Source organism: Solanum verrucosum, unplaced genomic scaffold, assembly GCF_900185275.1.
Source record: "Solanum verrucosum unplaced genomic scaffold, falcon-dt-bn FXZP01000165.1, whole genome shotgun sequence".
NCBI classification, from domain to species: Eukaryota; Viridiplantae; Streptophyta; class Magnoliopsida; order Solanales; family Solanaceae; genus Solanum; species Solanum verrucosum.
Window position 1 is genome coordinate 3,247,284 of NW_026020340.1, and position 9,321 is coordinate 3,256,604.

Below are 9,321 nucleotides of genomic sequence, written 5' to 3' on the forward strand. Positions count from 1 at the left end.
AGATGCACTGAGAGTGCATGGTCCACCAGGCCCGCAACACCATGACAACTATCGGGGCAACGTCGACATAGCAGATTCCGATGGACCCATCGTCCTACCTCCTCTACCTCCAGGGCACACATTTGTGGTGACTAGTAGTTTGATGCAGATGCTTACAGCAAGAGGCTTATTTTCAGGATCGCCATCGGAGGATCCACATGCTCACTTAGCCAAGCTCAGGGTGGTTTGCAAAAGTTGTGTAGGCAGACCAGACTTGGATATGAACGTCATTGGGTTACGAGTGTTCCCTCTGTCACTGACAGGCGATGCTGCAGTATGGTTCACTGAGCTTCCTTATAACTCAATTTTCACATGGGACCAACTAGCAGAGGTATTTAAAGCAAAGTACTATCCAGTATCTAAGAAGCTCAATCACAAAGATCGGGTCAACAATTTTGTGGCATTACCTGGAGAGTCTGTGAGTAGCTCGTGGGACAGATTCACTGCTTTCGTAAGAAGTGTCCCAAATCACCGTATTGATGATGAGTCACTGAAGGAATATTTCTATCGAGGACAGGATGATAACAATAAAGCAGTACTTGACACTATTGCTGGAGGTTCATATGGTGATTGTACATACGCACAGATTGCTGAAAAATTGGAGAGGATCTCTCGCAATAATAAAGCGTGGAGCACTAGAAGGTCAGATACTGGGAGAAACACATTTGCTGTTCATAATGCTACTGTTAACTCTGCAGATGATATTCGTGAGGAGATGGCTCAGATGAGGACAGAGTTGGGGTTGGTATTGAAGCATGTGAGTGGAGGAGCAGAAAAGGTAAATGCTGTAAATTACTTAACTAGAACTCCACCACCAGTTGAGGAGTGTTACTATGAAGAGGACACTTATGCGGTGAATGATCAGACGGGGGGTTTCCGACCAAACGCCCAAGGATCCAACACGGAAAATTGGCGCCAAGGTCAAGGGAACCAAGGTCGGAACTATGGAAATTACAACCGAGAGGGTCACTATGTCCGAGATGGGAACTTCAATCGCGACAACAACTACAACAGGAACAACTATGGCAACAGAAACGATCGGGTTGGACCCTATGTTCCCCCTCAAAATCGGGAATCTGGTGCTAGGGAAGTTGGAGGTAATATGACGCGTATTGAAGATATGCTGCAGAAGATGATGAGAAGGTTTGATGCCACTGATGAGAATGTGAAGGAGATGAGAAACGACTTATCTGGTATTGGTCAAAAGGTTGATGCCCATGCAGTGTCAATAAAGCATCTAGAGCAGCAGATGACGCAGTTGTCTACTACAGTGAACCCGCGTCAACCTGGCACTCTTCCTAGCAACACCATCCAGAATCCGAAGAATGATGGGCATTGTATGGCAATTACCACTCGAGGAGGCAAGCAAACCGTAGATCCACCTATGCCGTCTATGGTAGAAGTTGAGAATAGAAAAGAAGATGATGTGGTGAAAGTTAGAGAGGAGTCAGAGGTTGTGACAGAACAAGAAGTGGAGGTACCTCAGAAAGTGGTTCCCATACCTAGACCTCCACCACCTTTTCCTCAAAGGTTAGTGAAGAAGACTGAAGATGGGAAATATCGCAGATTTATCACTATGTTGAAGCAGCTTTCTATCAATGTCCCTTTGATAGAAGCCTTGGAGCAAATGCCTGGATATGCAAAATTCATGAAAGATATGGTGACAAAGAAAAGGTCTGTGAGTTTTGAAGATGATGATAGATTACAGCATTGTAGTGCTATTGCTACAAGATCTCTGGTGCAGAAGAAGGAAGACCCTGGTGCTTTCACGATCCCATGTACTATAGGGTTATTACACTTTGCTAAGGCATTGTGTGATCTTGGTGCTAGCATCAACCTCATGCCTTTATCTATTTACAAGAAGTTGGGTCTAGGGGATCCAAAGCCCACTGCAATGCGGTTACTGATGGCTGATCGGACTGTGAAGAGGCCCATAGGTGTGCTCCATGATGTGCTAGTGAAAGTAGAGTCTTTCATCTTTCCGGCGGATTTTGTGATCCTTGACTGTGAGGTTGATTTTGAGGTTCCCATCATCCTTGGGAGACCATTTCTTGCCACAGGGCGTGCGTTGGTTGATATGGAAAAGGGACAGATGAAGTTCAGACTGAACAATGAAGAAGCAACTTTCAATATCTGTAGATCCATGAAGCAGAATGGTGAGCTACAAACAGTATCTGCTATAACTTACAGAGTGGAGAGTGGGTCAGAAGTGCAAATTGAAGAGCGATTAGGTGTTGAGGCACTAGCAGCAGTCATGATGAATTTTGGTAGTGATGGTATTGAAGAATATGATGAGTTGGTAGCCGCACTTGATAAGTGTGAATACCGCTCCAAACCAAAGAAGTATGAGCTAGACATGAAGAATCGCGAGTCCCCACCCACAAGACCATCAATTGTGGAGGCACCGAAATTGGAGCTTAAAGCTCTACCACCACACTTGAGGTATGTATATTTAGGCGAAGAGAATACTTTGCCGGTCATCATTGCAGCAGATTTGAATGCAAGGCAAGTAGAGTGTTTGGTGACTGTATTAAAGAAGTTCAAGCGAGCGATTGGGTGGACTATTGCAGATATTATTGGGATTCCCCCCGGTATCTGTTCTCACAAAATCCAACTCATACCAGATCATAAACCCAGTGTTGAGCACCAGAGAAGATTAAATCCACCTATGCAAGAGGTAGTCAAAAAGGAGATCATCAAGTGGCTGGATGCGGGAGTTATTTATCCCATCTCAGATAGTAATTGGGTGTGTCCTGTGCAATGTGTACCTAAAAAAGGTGGTATGACTGTGGTTCCAAATGAAAGAAATGAGCTTGTTCCAATGAGGCCTGTCACTGGATGGAGAGTTTGCATGGATTACCGGAAGTTGAATGCATGGACTGAGAAAGACCACTTCCCTATGCCATTCATGGATCAGATGTTAGATAGACTTGCAGGCAAGGGTTGGTATTGTTTTCTTGATGGGTATTCGGCTACAATCAAATTTCTATAGCTCCAGAAGACCAAGAGAAGACCACCTTCACTTGCCCATATGGGACTTTTGCGTTCAAACGAATGCCATTCGGATTGTGCAATGCTCCAGCGACCTTCCAGAGATGTATGATGTCTATATTTTCTGATATGGTGGAGGACACTATTGAGGTGTTCATGGATGATTTTTCAGTGGTAGGTGATTCGTTTGATCACTGTCTAAAACATCTGGCCGAGGTGCTCAAAAGATGTGAAGACTGCAACTTGGTGCTGAATTGGGAGAAATGTCATTTCATGGTAAAAGAAGGTATAGTGTTGGGTCATCGAATTTCAGAAAAAGGTATTGAGGTTGATAGAGCTAAAGTCGAGGTAATAGAAAAGCTTCCACCACCTATCTCTGTAAAAGGTGTTAGAAGTTTTCTTGGGCATGCAGGTTTCTATAGGAGATTTATCAAAGATTTCTCAAAAATTGCACATCCCTTGTGCAAACTGCTCGAGAAGGAGAATAAGTTCTGCTTTGATGATGCTTGTCTTAGAGCATTTGGAGAGTTGAAGGAAAAGTTGGTTACACACCTATCATTATTTCACCAGATTGGGAACAACCGTTTGAGGTAATGTGTGATGCGAGTGGAGTGGCGCTTGGTGTGGTATTGGGTCAAAGGCGTGAGAAAATTCTTCATCCTATTTACTATGCTAGCAAAGCTCTGAATGTGGCCCAGAAGAATTATACAGTGACCGAACAAGAACTTCTTGCAGTGGTTTTTGCATTCGAAAAATTTCGTTCCTACTTGCTTGGTACTAAGGTCATCGTGCATACTGACCATTCTGCATTGAGATATTTGATGGCGAAAAAGGATGCAAAACCACGATTGATCAGATGGGTATTGTTGCTGCAAGAGTTTGATTTTGTGGTAAAAGATAGAAAGGGAACCGAAAATCAAGTTGCCGACCACTTGTCCAGATTAGAGGAAGAGGCCATGCTAAAGCTTGGAGATAGGGCTGAAATTAATGATGCGTTTCCAGATGAACAGGTATTGGCTGCTTCTAATGATTTGATTCCTTGGTTCGCAGACTTTGCTAATTATTTGGCAAGCGACATTGTGCCACCCGATTTGTCTTTTCACCAAAGAAAGAAATTTATGCATGATGTGAAGAAATTCTTTTGGGATGAACCTTATTTGTATCGTAGTTGTGCTGATGGGATTATTCGTCGCTGTGTGTCTGAGGTTGAAATGTGAGTGTACTTGAAGCATGTCATTCATCACCCGTTGGTGGGCATCATAGTGGAATTCGGACTGCACATAAGATTTTGCAGTGTGGGTACTACTGGCCTACCATCCACCAAGATGCTCATGATTTCGCCAAGTCTTGTGATCGGTGCCAAAGAGATGGAGGAATTTCAAAGAGACAAGAGCTCCCTATGAATCCCATATTGGTGATCGAATTGTTTGATGTATGGGGCATTGATTTCATGGGGCCATTTGTGAGTTCATATGGGATGAAGTATATTCTGGTCGCGGTTGATTATGTATCGAAGTGGGTAGAAGCTGTAGCACTCCCCAACAACGAAGGTAAAAGTGTCACCGCATTCTTGAAAAAGAATATCTTCTCCAGATTTGGTACACCAAGGGCTATTATTAGCGATGGAGGCTCTCACTTTTGTAACAAGTTGTTCAAAACACTACTTGAGAAATATGGTGTCCGTCACAATGTAGCCACTCCTTATCATCCACAGACTAGCGGTCAAGTTGAGGTGTCCAACAGAGAAATAAAGCAGATATTGGCGAAGACTGTGAACGCCAATCGAACTGATTGGTCAAGGAAGCTTGATGATGCTCTATGGGCATATCGCACTGCATACAAGACCCCCATAGGTATGTCGCCTTACCAACTTGTATATGGGAATCTTGTCATTTACCAGTAGAGTTAGAACACAAAGCAATGTGGGCAATGAAGAAGTTAAATTTGGATTGGGGCACTGCATCTAATCAAAGGATGAACGACTTGAACGTGCTTGATGAGTTTTGCCTAAAAGCGTATGAAAGTTCAGCCTTATACAAAGAGAAGATGAAGAGGTATCATGATCAAAGAATTGAAAAGCGAGAATTTGTGGTTGGCGATCGTGTGCTGCTATTCAACTCTAGGTTGCGCTTGTTTCCAGGCAAACTCAAGTCCAAGTGGACTGGGCCATTTTTGCTCACAAAAGTGCTCTCGCATGGAGCGGTCGAGCTTGAAAATAAGGATGGAACAAGGTTTGTGGTGAACGGGAAAGGATAAAGATCTATTGGGAAATGCTGAAACTGTGCAAGAAGTGATTGAGGCCTGCAATCTTGATGAAGTTTGAATAATCAAGATACCTGCGTCGTGCCGCGACGTTAAATCAAGCCTGCTTGGGAGGCAACCCAAGATGTAAAATCTAGCCAACAATAGGGTTCTGTTTTACATTATGTAGTTAGCTTTCTTCGATTACTTGCATTTTTGTATCAATGTAGGTAGGGGTTTCAGTATTTTTAGTTCTTAGTGTTGGCTAGAAGTAATATAGGGTCTGTGTCTAAAAAGTGTCCAGAAAATGTAAAAAAAAATAGCCGATTGGTTGCTTCATGTGCAGGTACAATGCAAGAAATCTGCAGAAAATGGTCTGGTGCAGAGGTCTACGGACCCCATCGACGGTCCGTCGTTTGATCCACGGACCGTCAATGGTATCCGTAGATCCCAGGTAAGTCCCTAACATTGTCTTAGTATAATTGGATCTACGGTCCTGATCTACGGACCGTAGATCGACTCACGGACCGTAGACGGGGTCTCGTGAGTCCACACCTTACTGTTGACTGACCCGACCCGGACCCCCATTACTTAAAACACCCATTGTTTCAAATCATTCCCCTTCCCTCCATTACTCCCACAACCGTTTCTCCCACTCTTTAAACTCCCCAACTCACTCCTATAACCACCACAAATATCCTCCCTTCCATATATTCCCTAAACCCTTGTCATACCATAATCAACCCACTCCAAATCTGATAAAAAGAGTCCGGTGTTTGGTCAGTGACGAAAAGGTGAATCCTTGGTCGTGCTAAATCATAGTACCATCACGCAATCACCCCACTCCTTGTTGCTTGTAAGGTAATAGACTTTCTCTTCACTTGGAATTTAATTCATAGTTTGAATATAGAAAGTCGGGAGTGGGTCTTAACCTTGGGTAATTGTTAGATGATATTGCATGATAAATTGAGTAGTACAATGCCCTTGGAATGATAGATAGTGATTGTGTAGCTTTAATTGTGATGTGAACTTTATGTATTCATAAATACTATATGCTAGTTTCGACTTAGGGTTCCACATATAGTCTAAATTGTTGGGTATAATAATCGGTAGGAATCTTAAGAATGATGAACTAGCATGTTTCAATGGTATATATGCATAACTAGGTTGTGTTAATGTTGAAACCAAATGCCAAAAATGTATGATACCTAGCACTGATTGCTTCCACGATACCCCGTCTACGGACCGTAGATGTGGTTCGTCATTTGATGCACCTGCAAATTTTCACCAAGTGTAAAATCACGGATGTGGACTACGGTCCGTAGATCCATCTACGGACCGTTCTGCACTTCCGTGGTTTTCATCTGCGACCTATATTCCAGGCACCCTGATCCACGGAAGAGATCCACGGACTGTAGATCAGTCTACGGACCGTAGATCTCCTCCGTTGATGACTTCTGTAGCATCTGTCAAATATTTTTTTTGGACATAGTTTGGGTCGTTACCAACTCTACATGAGTTCTTTTGCTGCATATGGTTAGTTTTGGCACTAATGACGTTCCTGCAGGTACGATGGCACCCAAGAAGATGGTCACCTACTCGAAACGGGGCAAGTCCAAATCGGTTGCCCCTAGCTTCCGGTTAATTGATGAGGACACCGAGAAGCGACTATGACCCCGCAATTGTGCCTCTAAACCCTAGGGCCTCTCGAGCAGTACCCAGGAGCACCCCCTGGAAGGTGATCCCCGACGTAGTCACTGTCTCCCAGTCTGATGAGGAGCACACACTGATCGGGTCACCAACTGGGGCTGCTTCCAGTTCAGAGGGTCCTATGTCCGGCTCCGAGTCCACTCATGCATCAGGCTCCCACTCATCACAATCAGAGTCGATCCATGCTACAGGTTCCAACGCCAAATCGTCCACAGGGTCTGGAGAGAATGACCAAGCAGCCTCGTCTGATGAGGCAACTAGTTCAGAGGCCATTCCTACACCAAGGAATGATGAACCCGCTCCAGTAGCAGGGGAGCTGAATAGGTGGTGTGTCGAGGGTCAATGGCAGATCTATCGGGATGCAAAGATGGTGAATGACAAACAGAAAATGGCCCGATTAATACAAGAGGAGCGCAGAGTCCTCACAGGGGAGCTTGCATACTATGCCAGACATTCACCGGCTTTTCAAACTTCACAAGTGTGACTGGATGGCTCGAGACCCAGGGACGTATAGCGAGGAGATTGTCCGGGAGTTCTATGCTTCCTATGCTGCCACTCTCCGCGGGTCCATTTCCAAGCGGTCAAAGCCACTAGCGCAGGCCCCGCTCACTTCCACCTTGGTTCAGGGTGTCCAGTAGATATATCACCCGCCACCATTAGCCGGTTTCTCTATGGTCCTACCACAGGCCACTCTTGGTCTCCTAACACGTCGGAATTTGATTACTGCTGGGACATCGTGCGGAGTGGCACTTTCCAGAGGAATACTGAGCAGCGAGAGGCTGTGATACTATGGCTGGCCAGGTACATTGCTGCAGATGGCGAGCGTGCAGAATGGGTCGCTATCCACGGTTGGGCATCCGGAGGGCCACATTGAACTTCGTAGCAAAATTCTTCTGGCTATTAGTACGCAACCGCGTGTCACCCACAAAAGCCGACAATCAGGTCACTTGGGACAGAGCTGTGATGGTTGCTGCATTGGTGGCGGGAGTAGAGATCGACTTTGCCAAAATGCTGCTGGCAGAGATCCACGAAAGAGCTTTCAGGACCTCAACTACTTACCCTTTCCCCTGTCTGATATTTCACTTGTGCAGGGACTCTAGAGTGCCGATCTGGCATTGTGACAGGCTAGTCCACCCTACAGGGGCATTGGACATCGGCCTTATTCGGGATGACGCGAATGTGGCAGCACCTCGCAGAGAGCCCCAGATTGAGGTACCCCCCTTGAGCTCCGATCATGCAGACGCTGTGGGGCAGGCACAGGGCGGTGACCCCATTATCCCAGACCACACCGATACTGTCCCAGGCTCCTCTTCTCAGGCAGCGAGTGTGGCTCCTAGTTCTTCCCGGTCCACACCACAGTTAGGAGCGACGGTTGTCCCTATGGCCAGAGTACAAAAGTTAGAGGCGCAGATGGCCACACTACTACATCGCATCCAGCCTTGGATGCAAAAGTCGATTGCCGAGTCCGAGGCTAGATTGGAGCGCCGGATGGAAGGGATGATGGACCGTAAGGTCCTGGCGGTTAATAAGCGACTTGACGCCTTTGAGTTGCGAGTACTTGAGCGATCAGTTCCGGCCACAGACTTATCTGCTTTGCAGGCTGACATAGCCAGCCTCCGGACTGATGTGGATGCCATTCTTGCTGCACCTTCAGTTGAGACTCAGGCTGCGCCGACTGCACTGGCTGATGATACAGTGCTAGATGCCCTATTCAGTGGCATCGCCGAGGAGGGGCCTGCACCGACACATGCCAAGGGCAAGCGGCACCGCTCTCATCGAACAGAGGAAGAAAAAGCGCAGAAAAGACAGCGTCGGCAGGAGAAGGACGCTAGAAGGGCCTCGATTGCAGATGAAGAGTCGCGCCAGCAGAGGGTGCGTGAGAGAGCTGCAGGGGCATCAAGCTCTGCCCCAGTTACAGAGGTTCAGCCTATTGTGAGGGCGCTGTGAGCACCACTGATGGTGCGGAGCAAGTGATAGCGAGCACTACTGAGAGTGCTAGGATTGTTGAGGTGGGCACTACTGAGGGTGCCCCACTGATGTTCCAGAGGGCTTCGGGAAACCGGACCCCCCTGTGTGTTGATGATTCGCCGGCGCTTTGCGCCACAGGTTTGCTTCACCCAAATCCATTTTCTTTTACTGCTTATGTATGCATTGTGGACAATCGCATCTATCTTTGTTGGGGGTGGGGTAAATGGATTGTGAGTGATAGGGTAAAGACTGAGTAACCCAAACTCATGAATCCTCTCTTGGGGTTTTCTTGCCTGTGTTCTTTTCCCCCAAGTGACTATTTAATTTTTTTGTTGAACCGGCATGTCTTAGGAGTGTGTGTATAGAAGCATG

General features: G+C 46.2%; 1 pseudogene; it reads left to right on the plus strand.

The window, feature by feature from the left end:
- Positions 1 to 8,928, plus strand: part of LOC125837005 (uncharacterized) — a 54,415-nt pseudogene extending 45,487 nt beyond the window's left edge.
- Positions 8,929 to 9,321: the final 393 nt, after the last annotated feature.